Source organism: Scyliorhinus torazame, chromosome 2 (assembly GCF_047496885.1).
Source record: "Scyliorhinus torazame isolate Kashiwa2021f chromosome 2, sScyTor2.1, whole genome shotgun sequence".
In the NCBI taxonomy this organism is placed as follows: domain Eukaryota; kingdom Metazoa; phylum Chordata; class Chondrichthyes; order Carcharhiniformes; family Scyliorhinidae; genus Scyliorhinus; species Scyliorhinus torazame.
Genome location: NC_092708.1, coordinates 271605788 through 271619404, shown reverse-complemented (window position 1 = coordinate 271619404; position 13617 = coordinate 271605788). Strand labels below are relative to the sequence as shown.

The following is a 13617-nucleotide window of genomic DNA, read 5'->3' as shown; positions in this document are numbered from 1 at the left end:
AGTTGGTAGAGGCGGTCGGGGCGGGGTTCTGGCGCCGTGGGGAACGGGTTGTGCGGACACGTGGCTAGCCTAGGAAGGGCTATGGCTAGTCGGCAGGGGAGGGGTTGAGTAGCCCCTGATCCGGCTGATAACCTGGAATGTAAGGGGACTGAATGGGCCGGTCAAGCGAGCCCGGGTGTTCGTGCACCTGAAGGGGCTGAAGGCGGTTGTGGCCATGCTTCAGGAGACGCACCTGAGGGTGGCGGATCAGGTAAGATTGAGAAAGGGGTGGGTAGGGCAGGTGTTTCATTCGGGTTTGGATGCAAAAAATCGGGGGGTGGCGATCTTGGTGGGGAAGAGAGTGTCATTCGAGGCGTCGAGCATTGTGGCAGACAATGACAGTAGGTATGTGATGGTAAGTGGCAAGCTGCAGGGGGAGCGTGTGGTGTTGGTCAATGTACATGCCCCGAATTGGGACGATGCGGGGTTCATGTGGCATATGCTGGGCCGGATTCTGGACCTGGAGACAGGGCCTGATAATGGGGGGGGATTTCAACACGGTGCTGGACCCGGCACTGGATCGCTCTAGGTCTAGGACAGGCAGGAGGCCGGCGGCGGCCAAGGTGCTGAGAGGCTTCATCGACCAGATGGGAGGTGTGGACCCATGGAGGTTTGCGAGGCCAGGGGCCAGGGAATTCTTCTCCCATGTCCACAAGGCCTACTCCCGGATTGACTTTTTTGTCATGAGCAGGGCGTGATTCCGAGGGTGGAGGATACGGAGTACTCGGCAATAGCCATTTCTGATCATGCTCCGCACTGGGTGGACCTCGTGTTGGGGAGGAGAGGGACCAGCGCCCGCTGTGGTGCCTAGAGGTGGGGTTGCTGGCGGACAAGGTGGTGAGCGGGCGGGTCCGGGGGTGTATAGAGAGGTACCTGGAGGCTAATGACAATGGGGAGGTGCAAGTAGGGGTCGTCTGGGAGGCGCTGAAGGCGGTGGTCAGAGGAGAGCTGATCTCCATTAAGGCACACAAGGAGAGGGGGGAGAGGAGAGAGAGGGAGAGGTTGGTGGGGGAGATGGTGAGGGTGAACAGGAGGTACGCGGAGGCCCCGGAGGAGGGATTGCTTAGGGAGCGGCGACGCCTCCAGGCTGAGTTCGATTTGTTGACCACCAGGAAGGCAGAGGCGCAGTGGAGGAAGGCGCAGGGGGCCGTATATGAATACGGAGAAAAGGCGAGCCGTATGCTGGCGCACCAGCTTCGGAACCGAGAGGCAGCATGGGAGATCGGGGGAGTTAGGGATGGAGGAGGGAGCACGGTGCGAGGGTATCAATGGGGTCTTCAGGGACTTCTACAAGGAACTGTACCAGTCGGAGCCCCCACTGGAGGGAGGGAGGGATGGGTCGCTTCCTGGACCGGCTGGGGTTTCCAAGGGTGGAGGAGGGGCAGGTGGCGGGGTTGGGTTGGAGGAGTTGGTCAAAGGGATAGGGAACATGCAGGCGGGGAAGGCACCGGGGCCGGATGGGTTCCCGGTTGAATTTTACAGAAGTATTCGGACCTGCTGGGCCCGCTGTTGGTAAGGACCTTCAACGAGGCAAGGGAAAGGGGGTCTCTGCCCCCAACAATGTCTAGAGCGCTGATTTCCCTGATCCTGAAGCAGGACAAGGATCCCCTACAGCGTGGGTCATGTAGGCCGATCTCACTCCTAAATGTAGATGCAAAGTTGCTGGCAAAGATTTTGGCCATGAGGATAGGAGACTGTGTGCCGCAGATCATACACGAGGATCAGACGGGGTTTGTGAAAGGGAGGCAGTTGAATACTAATGTACGGAGACTCTTGAATGTTATAATGATGCCGGCGATGGAAGGGGAGACGGAGATAGTGGCGGCGATGGATGCGGAGAAGGCCTTTGATAGGGTGGAATGGGGGGTACCTGTGGGAGGTGTTGAAAAGGTTCGGGTTCGGGTTCGGGGAGGGGTTCGTCAGGTGGGTGAGGCTGCTGTATGAGGCCCCGGTGGAGAGTGTGGCCACGAACAGAAGGAGGTCAGTATTTCCAGCTACACCGGGGGACGAGGCAGGGGTGTCCCCTGTCCCCCCTTTTCTTTACGTTGACGATTGAACCCCTGGCCATGGCGTTGAGGGAGTCGAGGAACTGGAGGGGGCTGGTGCGGGGTGGGGAGGAGCATCGGTTGTCACTCTACGCAGATTATTTGCTGCTATATGTGGCGGACCCGGTGGGGGGGAATGCCGGAGGTGATGAGGATCCTTAGGGAATTTGGAGATTTCACCGGGTACAAGCTTAATATGGGGAAGAGCGAGATGTTCGTGGTGCACCCAGGGGACCAGGAGAGGGGGATTGGTGAGCCCCCGCCAAAAATGGCGGAGAGGAGTTTCAGGTACCAGGGGGTCCAGGAGCTGGGGGGCCCTGCATAAGTTTAACTTCATGAGGCTGGTGGAGCAGATGGAGGAGGAGTTTAAGAGGTGGGACGTGCTGCCACTCTCCCTGGCGGTAGGGTGCAGTCAGTTAAAATGACGGTGCTCCCGAGGTTTCTGTTCCTGTTCCAGTGCCTCCCCATCCTGATCCCCAAGGCCTTCTTCAGGCAGGTTAACAGGAGCATTTTGGGGTTTGTGTGGGCGCAAAAGACCCCAAGGGTGAGAAGGGTGTTCCTGGAGCGGAGCAGGGACAGGGGGGGCTAGCGCTGCCCAGCCTCTGTGGGTATTATTAGGCTGCCAACGTGGCGATGGTATGCAAGTGGGTGATGGAGGGGGAGGGGCGGCATGGAAGAGGCTGGAGATGGCGTCCTGTGTGGGCACGAGCCTGGAGGCACTTGTGACGGCGCCGCTGCCGCTTCCTCCAATGAGGTATACCACGTGCCCGGTGGTGGCGGCTACCCTCAAAATGTGGGGGCAATGGCAACATCACAGGGGGGAGTTGGAGGCTTCGGTGTGGTCCCCGATACGGGGGAACCACCGGTTTGTCCCGGGGAGAATGGACGGAGGGTTCCTGAGCTGGCACAGGGCAGGTATTCGAAGGATGGGGGAACTGTTTGTGGACGGGAAGTTCGCGAGCCTGGGTGAGCTGGAGGAGGAGTTCGGGCTCCCCCCCGGGGAACACCTTCAGATATATGCAGGTAAGGGCGTTTGTTAGGCGGCAGGTGGTGGAGTTCCCACTGTTGCCGCCACGCAGGGTCCAGGACAGAGTGCTTTCGGGGGCGTGGGTTGGAGAAGGGAAGGATCTCGGCAACGTATCAGGTGATGCAGGAGGAGGAGGCCTCGGTGGAGGAGCTAAAGGGTAAGTGGGAGGAGGAGTTGGGTGAGGAGATCGACGAGGGGACGTGGGCGGAGGCCCTGGGAGGGTAAACTCTTGCGCGAGGCTCAGCATTTTCTTGAGTGGGCATATATATTTGCCTCTGTGTTGAAGAAGGCTGTTAATTTGTTATTTATGTATATGGGGGGGGGGTTCTTGTTCTTTTCTTTTGATATTTTGTTGTTGATATTTTGTGAAAATTTGAATTAAAATTATTTTTTTTTTAAAAAAGCATATGGAAGGCTAGCCTTCATTGGACGGGACAGCAAGTGTAAAAATTGACAAGTCATGCTACATTTATAGAACCTTGGTAAGTCCGCACTTGGAATATTGCGCACAATTCTGGTCGTCACACTATCAGAGGATGTGGAAGCTTTGGAGAGGTTTACCAGGGTGTTGCCTGGTATTAGTTATGTGGAGAGGCAGAATAGACTTGGACTGTTTTCATTAGAAAGACGGAGGTTGAGTGGCGACCTGATAAGAGGTCTACAAGATTATGAAGGGAATGGATAGAGTGGATGGACAGGCACTCTTTTCTTTCCCAAGGCAGAGGGGTCAGTCACCAGGGTCATAGGTTTAAGGTCTGTGGGGCAAAGTTTAGAGGAGATGTGTGAGGCAGATATTTTACACAGAGGGTGGTGAGTGCCTGGAATGCGTTGCCAGGGGAGGTTGTGGAAGCAGATATATTAACGGCATTCAAAAGGCATCTCGACAAACCCATAGATCGGATGGATATAGAGGGAACCGGCACTAGGAAGTAATGAGTTTTTTGGCCAAGGATGGTATCATGACCGGTACAGGCTTGGAGGGCCGAAGGGCCTGTTCCTGTGCTGTATTTGTCTTTGTTAACAAGGGAGACTGGGAAAACAATCATCCCCACCCTGTAAGTCCCGTGTGGTGGATTATGCTCCAATTCTGACCCTTAGCACATCCCTGATTTTCATTGCACCATCATTGGGGGCAAATCCTTCAGTTGCCTGGACCCTGGGCTCTCCTCCCCATTCCACTTTGCTTCTCTCTCCTCCTTAAAACACACTGCTTTGACAAAGGTTTTGGTCACCTGTCTGAATATCTCCTTCTTGAGTGCAGTGTGATTTTCTGCCTGGTAACGTTTCTGTGAAGAACCATTTCAATTCTTTAAAGCCACTATGGGCAGGAATAGTCACGCCCACCCCAAGATCAGAAATTCCCATCTGAGATGAACGGACCTTTAAATGGTCTGTCAAATTTTCCATCCTGCCCACTACGATTCCCGCGGCGAGCGCGGCTGCAAAGTTTCCCCCAATATATAAATAAATGTTGTTGTATTTTTTAATTAATAATCTTTTATTGTCACAAGTAGGCTTACATAAACATTGCAATGAAGTTACTGTGAAAAGCCCCTCGTCGCCACATACCAGCGCCTGTTCGGGTACACTGAGGGAGAATTCAGAATGTCCAGTTCACCTAACAGCACATCTTGTGGGAGGAAACCGGAGCACCCGGAGGAAACCCACGCAGACACGGAGAGAACATGCAGACCCAACACAGACAAGTGGGAATCGAACCTGGAACCCTGGAGCTGTGAAGCAACAGTGCTACCCACTGTGCTGCCATATTTAAACCCAGTCTCTGTCATTGTTAATTCTGCGTACAGAATGTATTAAATAAAGAAAAAACAAGCAAATTAATGTGTTGCTAAAATGATACTCACCTGGCCGGAAGTTTAATACAACTTTTGAATCGACCCCATCGTTGAATTAAAAACACTGATCGCAGGTATTGTTGACCTGAGGGAATGAGATGCAAACGGTATGTTTGATTTTATAAAGGTGTCCATAAAAAAACAGAATTGGGCTTTTGTCTGTAATGAAAATAAGTGATTTGAACTTTGCCTTTTTCCCCAATGTGTGATACCCACACCTCAACTGAACCAATTGACATTGAAACATAGAAATAGAAGCAGGAAGAGGCCATTCGGCCCATCGAGCCTGCTCTGACATTCATTATGATCATGGCTGATCATCCAACTCATAGCCTGATCCCGTTTCACCCCCCCCCCCCCAATATATCCTTTGATCCCCTTCACCCCAAGACTTATACATAACTCCTTCTTGAAAACAATAATATTTTGGCCTCCCGTGGTAGCGGATTCCACAGGCTTACCACTCTCTGGGTGAAATAAATTCTCCTCACCTTAGTCTAAAAGGTTTACCCCATATCCTTAGACTATGATGTCTGATTCTGGACAACCCTACCATCGGGAACATGCTTCCTGCATCTACTGTGAAAAGCTCCTGGTCATCACATTCCGGCGCCTGTTCGGGTACACGGAGGAGATTCAGAAGTCCAAATTACCTAACAGCATGTCTTTCAGGACTTGTGGGAGGAAACCCTCGCAGACACATGAAGAATCCACACAGTGACCCAAGCCGGGAATCGAACCTGGGACCCTGGCGCTGTGAAGCAACAGTGTCTAGTCCTGTTAGAATTTTATAGGTTTCTATCATTCTCCTTAACTCCAGCGAATATAATCCCAACCAACTCAATCTCTCCTCATATGTCAGTCTGGTAAACATTTGCTGCACTCCTTCTACAATAAGAATATCCTCCCTCAGAAAGAGACCAAAACTGCACACAATATTCCAGGTGTGGCATCACCAAGGCTCTGTATAATTGCAACAAGACATCCCTGCTCCTGTACTCAAATCCTCTCGCTATGAAGGCCATCATATAATTTGCCTTCTTAACCACCTGCTGCATTGGCATGCTTACCTTCAGTGACTGGTGTGCGAGGACACCCAGGTCTCATTGCACATTCCCCTCTCTTAATTCATCTGCCTTCCTGTTTTTGCTACCAAAGGGAATAAACTCACATTTATCCACATTATATTGCATCTGCTATTCATTTGCCCACTCACTCAATCTGTCCAAATCACACTGAAGGATCTCTGCAGCCTCCTCACAGCTCATCTTCCCACCTAGCTTTGTGTCATCTGCAAATTTGGAGATATTACATTTAGTCCCTTCATTTAAATCATTAATATATACATATTTTTTTAAATATAGAGTGCCCAATTAATTTTTTCCAATTAAGGGGCAATTTAGCATGGCCAATCCACCTAGCCTGCACATCTTGGGTTGTGGGGGCGAAACCCACGCAGACAAGGAGAGAATGTGCAAACTCCACACGGACAGTGACCCAGAGCCAGGGTCGAACCTGGACCTCGATGCCGTGAGGCAACAGGGCTAACCCACTGCGCCACCGTGCTGCCCTAATCATTAATATATTTTGTGATTAGCTGAAGTGCTCACACCGATCCCAGTGGTACCCCACTAGTCATTGCCTGCCAATTTGAAAATGGCCCGTTTATTCCCACTCTTTTGTTTCCCGTCTGCCAACCAGTTTTCTATTCATTTCCATACACTACCCCTAATCCCATGTTTACCCAGCCCTTCCGGAGCCTCATCTGATCCTTCACCCTCCGATGAATCTCCTGTAGCATGACAACATTGGCCTTTAAGGTTTTTAGATTCGAAAACACCCTCAACCTCTTCACTGGTCTCCCTGAACCCCTCATGTTCCACGTAACTATCCTGACTATGGTTCTCTCCCCGCCGCCCCCCCTCCCCCCTCCTATCCACCATCATCATAACTCTGGTCCTGCCCACTGGGCCTGGCCCGCCCGTCTCTTTGTTGCCATCGAACCACCCACCAGAATCCCTCCCCCATTCACTTCCTCTCGAAAACACCTCTCCCAGTATCGATCCCATCCGCCCACTTTTCACACCTCCTAGACCATCGAAAACTGTTCGAACAGGTTCCAATGACCGCAGCCCCCCCCCCCAACCACCACACTCCCATTCACTAGCCAGTTTCAGCTTGCTGGTTTGGAGGCCCCACTCCCCTCCAATCCCCTCCCCTCTACCCAGTCCCAGGAAAACAAAGAAATCTCTTTCAAACACACAAACTCCAGAAAACCAACATTGCAAAAAAAAAACCCCAACTCCTACCTTAACCAAATAGGCAACTTCACCCCACTTAACACATATAAAAGCATAAAATAAAAAATAGAGCTATATATCATCTTCAATCCCCCTACCTTCAGTCCAAGAACAATCCTCAGTCCCAATTCTCACTTCTGCCCCAGTCCTTCAGCCTTCACAAACACCTCCGCCGCTTCAACTGTCTCGAAGTAAAAGGCACCCTCAACTTTGCTGGATACACTACGCCGAACCACACCCTGCTGTTATACAGTGCCGTCTTTTACTCGGCCGAAGACTGCCTGCCTCCCCGCCAACCCCACGGTTAAGTCCTGGTATATACGTATACCAGCTCCAGCCCACTGCACCTGTGTGGAGTTTGAACTTTCTCCCAGTGTCTGCGTGTGTTCCTCTATGAGGAAATCCCACAGTCCAAACAAGTGCAGGTTAGGCGGATTGGCCATGATAAATGCCCCTTACTGTCAAAGATTAGGTGGGGTTGCAGGGGATTGGGCCTTTCGAAGGGTCGGTGCAGACTCGATGGGCCTACTGCGCAGTAGGGTTTCTATGAAGTATTTACTACTTTTATTGCTTATAGTTTGTAAGGTCTATATTTTGTGGTCTGTAGTTTATTTAGGTTTGTGAAGAGAAAAGGATTGGTGAAGACAAATGTAGGTCCCGTACAGTCAGAAACAGTGGAATTTATAATGGGGGACAAAGAAATGGCTGACCAACTAAATACATACTTTGTTCTGTCATCACGAAGGAGAACACAAATAACATACTAGAAGTGTTGGGGAATGCAGAGTTTAGTGGGAAGAAGGAACCTACTCCACACAGTCACCCAAGACTGGAATCGAACCCGTGTCCTTGGGGCTGTGAGATGGCGCAGTGGTTGGCACTGCAGCCTCACAGCGCCGAGGTTCCAGGTTCGATCCCGGCTCTGGGTCACTGTCCATGTGGAGTTTGCACATTCTCCCAGTGACTGCGTGGATCTCATCGCCACAACCCAAAGATTGTCAGGGTCGGTGGGTTGGCCACACTAAATTGCCCCTTAATTGGGTACTCTAAATTTATATTTAAAAAAAGATTCAACAGTACATTCAAAAGTGAACTGGATAAATACTCGAATAGGAAACATTTGCAGGACTGTGGAGACAGAGTTGGGAAATGGGACGAACATAAAAGCAAAATGCTGCAGAGCTGGAAACCAGAATTAAAAAAGAAAGTGCTGAAAATCTGAATCGGTCATGCAGCCTCTGTGGAGTGAGAGGCAGAGTTAATGTTTTGAGTCCTTGCTTCGGAACTGAAGAGGTAGAATGTGATGGGTTATATATGCTTGAAAGGTGGAGAAAGAAAAGTCAGGGACAGGTTAGAGCAGTGTTTTTCAAGCTTTTTTTCCCGGGACCACTTTTACCAACCACGGACCTTCGGGACCCACGCCGGCCGACGTTCGCGAGACATGCCGGCCGTCGTTCGCGAGACATGCCGGCCGTCGTTCGCGACCCACGCTGGCCGACCTTCGGACACACCATTGCTGCTCACTTTGAATGCGGCAGGTGGGCCTGCTTAGTCCTCACGAACTCTCTTGCTTCGCCATTCAATGTTACATTTCTGTGTAAGGACTTCAGTTGACGATTTAAGTTCTTGCTGCATGCTTTGAAAGAAATCAAGAGGTTTGTCCTTGCACTCTCCATGCTTAGTCTTCAAATGCCTTTGAAGGTTTGAGGGTTTTAAGCTTCATTTGTCAGTACTTCCCTGCATATTACATGGGCTTTGCATCCCAATTTGCATTGGCACAATTAAAGCCACACCTCAAGAAATCTTCATACTGCCTTTCTTCCCGATTTCAGTTCCTTCTTAATTGTTTGTTTACTGGAGGCCCTGGAGCTCTGGATATAGCTCACACCAGCACTGCCTTGTCCTACCGTGGACTCTCCTGTGAAACTCTCTCCAGCAGATTTAGTTGTGAGATCCTGTTCTGTTTGTATCTTTGGCCCTCTCTATCTTATTACAAAATGACCCATCTTTAGTTCTTCACACAGTTCTGTTGCTTGCTTGCTGACAGCCACAAAATGGAAAAATCTCACCGCTATGATTTTGCACTCAAAGCATTGACGTGCCGGGCGCTCTCTCTACTGCTGCCTTTGGCAGAACGCTCATCGTTCATATTAAAGGCCAGTCTAAGCCGGCATTCTTTTTTTACTTTGAAACTTCATTCTCATACCTAATTTTTCCAAATTTATGACTTTTTACTGCTAAAAATGATAACAACTTCAGTTGAACATGTGCATACTTAAATCCTAAACTTTGTTTTAAATATATTCCCATTTCTTTAGAAATTTAACCAATTATAGAAAAAGGTACAATCTTATTTTTACTTTACAAACTACGACTTTGGACAAATGAAGTAACTTGTCAAACACACACAATTTCTTACTGGTTCTACTGCATTGCACTATCCAAACATCCAAGTCGCCTCCTGCTCCATTCTCACCAAAAGCACTTTTTTCCTGGTTTCCAGAGAATATTGACACAAAGTGATGACTAGGTTTCTTCCAGTGTTCTGACAAACCTGGCCTGGCTTCCTCACTGTATCCACCCGTCACAGACCACTTCCCGACCAATACTTACCGTCAGGGAGTGCAAACGGACGTTGTGCTGGCCGTTGAATGGAGTGACCAAGTAGCCGCAGGTTGCATACTGCCGATCGGTGGTGGGGGACGAGCCGAGTAGCGCGCAAAGGACGAGCAATAGAGCAGAATTCCAAGCTGGGAGGGGGGAAGGGAGGAGGGGGAAGAGGGATTGTGAGCATGCTGGAAGTGAAGGTGCTGCATTCATTGGTTCCTCTAGAGATTCCGAGTGTTTTATGATCCTGTCATGCTTTGGCCTTGAGCAACATAGGTGCTGTTATAATTTAAATTTGTTTTAAAGAGTACCCAATTCATTTTCGTTTCCCAATTAAGGGGCAATCTAGTGTGGCCAATCCACCTACCCTGCACATCTTTGGGCTGTGGGGGTGAAACCCACGTAAACACGGGGAGGATGTGCAAACTCCACATGGACAGTGACCCAGAGCCGGGATCGAACCCGGGTCCTTGGTGCCTTGAGACAGCAGTGCTAACCACTGCGCCACCGTGCTGCCCCGATGGGGCAGTTCTGCAATTCTTCTATAATCCTGGACGTTACTCACTTGTGATTATGTTGTTATTTATTATTGTCATTTCTCCAACAAGGGCGTGCAAGGTGTGAGCACGAGGGCGAATGACCCGTTATCCTGTTCCAGCAAAAGCCATATTGCGTCGACTGTGTGAAATGTGGTCTGTGCACAGCTTTACTCCTTTTTATTATGTGCTGTAATCTTTGTGGTTATGGGGAGTGCTTTTTCTTTCTTTTCAAAAAAAGTATTTTTATTCCACAAATTTTTCAACATTGAAAAACCCCTTAACCCACAAAGCCCATTCGCCCCCTTCCTCCCCCCTCCCTCAGCAGTCAACGGCAACCGACTCCCCCAAAATCAAAATAAACAAAACGTAGCTATTGTTGAACCTTTCACTTGCCCCCCCTCACTCTCCCCCCCTCCCCTCCCCCTCCCTCCCTCTCCCCCCTCCCTCCCTCCCCCTCCCCCCTCCCTCCCTCCACCCTCCCTCTTGCCCCTCCTTCCCTCTTGCCCCCCCTCCCTCCCTCTTCCCCCCCTCCCTCCCTCTTGCCCCCCTCCCTCCTCCCTCCCCCCCCTCCCTCCGCCCTCCCTCTTCCCCTTCCCCCCTCCTCCCCTCCCTCTTCCCCCTTCCCCCCCTCCCTCTTCCCCCCCTCCCTCTTCCACCCCTCCCCCTCCCTCCCTCTCCCCCTTCCTCCCTTCCCTCCCCTTTCCCCTCTCCCCTTCCTCCCTTCCCCCCTCCTCCCCTCCCTCTTCCCCCTCCCTCCTCCCTCCTCCCTCCCCCCCTTTCCTCCCTCCCTCCCCCTTCCTCTCCCCCTCCTCCCTCTCCCTCCTCCCTTCCCCCCTCCTCCATTCGCCCCCTCCCTCCTCCCTCCCCTCTCCCCTCCCTCCCCTCTCCCTCCCTCTCCCCCCTCTGCCCCCTCCCTCTCCCCCCTCTGCCCCCCTCCCTCTGCCCCCCCCTCCCTCTCCCCTCTGCCCCCCTCCCTCTCCCCCTCTGCCCCCCCTCCCTCTCCCCCTCCTCCTCCTCCTCTCGTCCTCCTACGCCCCCTCCTCCTCTTCCCCCTCCCCCCTCCCTCGCTCCCCCTCCCCCCTTTCCTCCCTCCTTCCTCACTCCTCCCCTCCCTCCCCCTCCCCCTTCCTCCCTTTCCTCCCTCCTTCCTCACTCCTCCCCTCCCTCCCCCCTCCCCTTCCTCCCTCTCCCTCTCCCCCTCGCCCTCCCCCTCCCTCTCCCTCTCCCCCCTCCCTCTCCCCCCTCCTCCCTTACCCCCTCCCTCTCCCCCACCTCCCTTACCCCCCCTCCCTCTCCCCCCTCCTCCCTCTCCCCCCTCCTCCCTCTCCCCCCTCCTCCTTTCCCCCCTCCCCCTTCCCCCCCTCCCCCTACCTCTCCCCTCTTCCCTCCCCCTTCCTCCCCTCCTCCCTCCCCTCTTCCTCCCCTCCCTCTTCCCCCCTCCTCCCTCTTCCCCCTCCCTCCCCTCCCCTCCCCCTCCCCCCCTTCCCCCTCCCCTCCCACCCCTTCCCCTCCCCCCTCTTCCCCCCTCCCCTCCCTCCTCTTCCCCCTCCCCTCCCTCCCCTCCCCACCCCTTCCCCCTCCCCCTCCCCCCTCCCCCTCCCCACCCTCCCCTTCCCCCTCCCCTCCCCACCCTCCCCTTCCCCCTCCTTCCCCCTCCCCACCCACCCCTTCCCCCCCCCTCCCCTTCCCCTCCCCCCTCCCCTCCCCCCACCCCCCTCTCCTCCCCTCCCTCCCCTCCCTCCCCCCTCCCCTCCCTCCCCCCTCTCCCTCTCCCCTCTCCTCCCTCTCCCCCTCCCTCTCCCCTCTCCTCCCTCTCCCCCTCCTCCCTCTCCCCCTCCTCCCTCTCCCCCCTCCTCCCTCTCCCCCCCTCCTCCCTCTCCCCCCTCCTCCCTTCCCCTCTCCCCCTCCTCCCTCTCCCCCCCCCTCCCTCTCCCCCCCTCCTCCCTCTCCCCCCCCCTCCTCCCTCTCCCCTCCCCTTCCCCTCCCCCCTCTCCTCTCCCCCGTCCTCCCCCCTCTCCCTCTCCCTCCCCTCCCCCCTCTCCCTCTCCTCCCTCTCCCCCTCCTCCCTCTCCCTCTCCCCCTCCTCCCTCTCCCCCCCTCCTCCCTCTCCCCCTCTCCTCCTTCCCCTCTCCCCCCCCTCCTCCCTCTCCCCCCCCTCCTCCCTCTCCCCCCCTCCTCCCTCTCCTCCCTTCCCCTCTCCACCTCCCTCCCCTCCCTTCCCCCTCTCCCCCCTCCTCCCTCTCCCCCTCCTCCCTTCCCCTCTCCCCCTCCCTCCCTCTCCCCCCTCCTCCTCCCTCCCTCCCCCCTCCCTCCCTCCTACATCCCTCTCCCCCCTCCCTCTCCCCCCTCCCTCCCTCACCCGCCTTCCTCCCTTCCCCCCTCTTCCCCCTCCTCCCTTCCCCCCTCCCTCCCTCTTCCCCCCCTCCTCCCTCCTCTTCCCCCCCTCCCTCCCTCTTCCCTCCCCTCCCTCTTCCCTCCCCCCTCTTCCCCCCTCCCTCCCTCTTCCCCCCTCCCTCTTCCCCCCTCCCTCCCTCCTCCCTCTTCCCCCCCTCCCTCTCCCCCCCTCTTCCCCCCTCCTCCTCCCCCTCCTCCCTCTTCACCCTCCCCCTCCCTCTCCCCCCTCCTCCCTCTTCACCCTCCCCCTCCCTCTCCCCCCTCCTCCCTCCCTCTCCCCCCTCCTCCCTTTCCCCCCCTCCTCCATCCCTCTCCTCCCTCTTCCCCCTTCCTCCCTTCCCCCCTCTTCCCCCCTCCTCCCTTCCCCCCTCCCCCCTCCCTCTTCCCTCCCCTCCCTCCCTCTTCGCCCCCTCCCTCCCTCTTCCCCCCTCCCTCTTACCCCCCTCCCTCCCTCTTCCCCCCTCCCACCCTCCTCCCTCTTCCCCCCCTCTTCCCCCCCTCCCTCTCCCCCCCTCCTCCCCTCTTCCCCACTCCTCCTCCCCTCCTCCCTCTTCACCCTCCCCCTCCCCTCTTCCCCCTCCCCCCTCCCTCTTCCCCCTCCCTCTTCCCCCTCCCCCCTCCCTCTTCCCCCTCCCTCTTCCCCTCCCCCCCTCCCTCTTCCCCCTCCCCCCCTCCCCTCTTCCCCCTCCCCCACCCCCTCCCTCTTCCCCCTCCCTCACCCCCTCCCTCCCCCTCCTCCTCCTCCCTCCCCCTTCCTCCTCCCCCTCTTTCCTCCCTCCTCCCTCCCCCCTTTCCTCCCTCCCCCCTTCC

The 13617-nt window shown here is 54.9% G+C and overlaps 1 protein-coding gene across 11 annotated transcripts in view; it reads right to left on the bottom strand.

Moving 5' to 3' along the window:
* ptgr2 (prostaglandin reductase 2) overlaps nucleotides 1-13617 on the bottom strand; it is a 228136-nt gene that overhangs the window by 104258 nt on the left and 110261 nt on the right. For 10 of the 11 annotated variants that reach the window (XR_011937520.1, XM_072487491.1, XM_072487512.1 and 7 more), the window contains one exon: nucleotides 4977-5052. The exons of the other annotated variant lie outside the window; for it this stretch is intronic. The gene's annotated coding sequence lies outside the window, so the exon portion shown is untranslated. The remainder of the gene's footprint in view (nucleotides 1-4976; nucleotides 5053-13617) is intronic. 11 annotated transcript variants of the gene reach the window in all.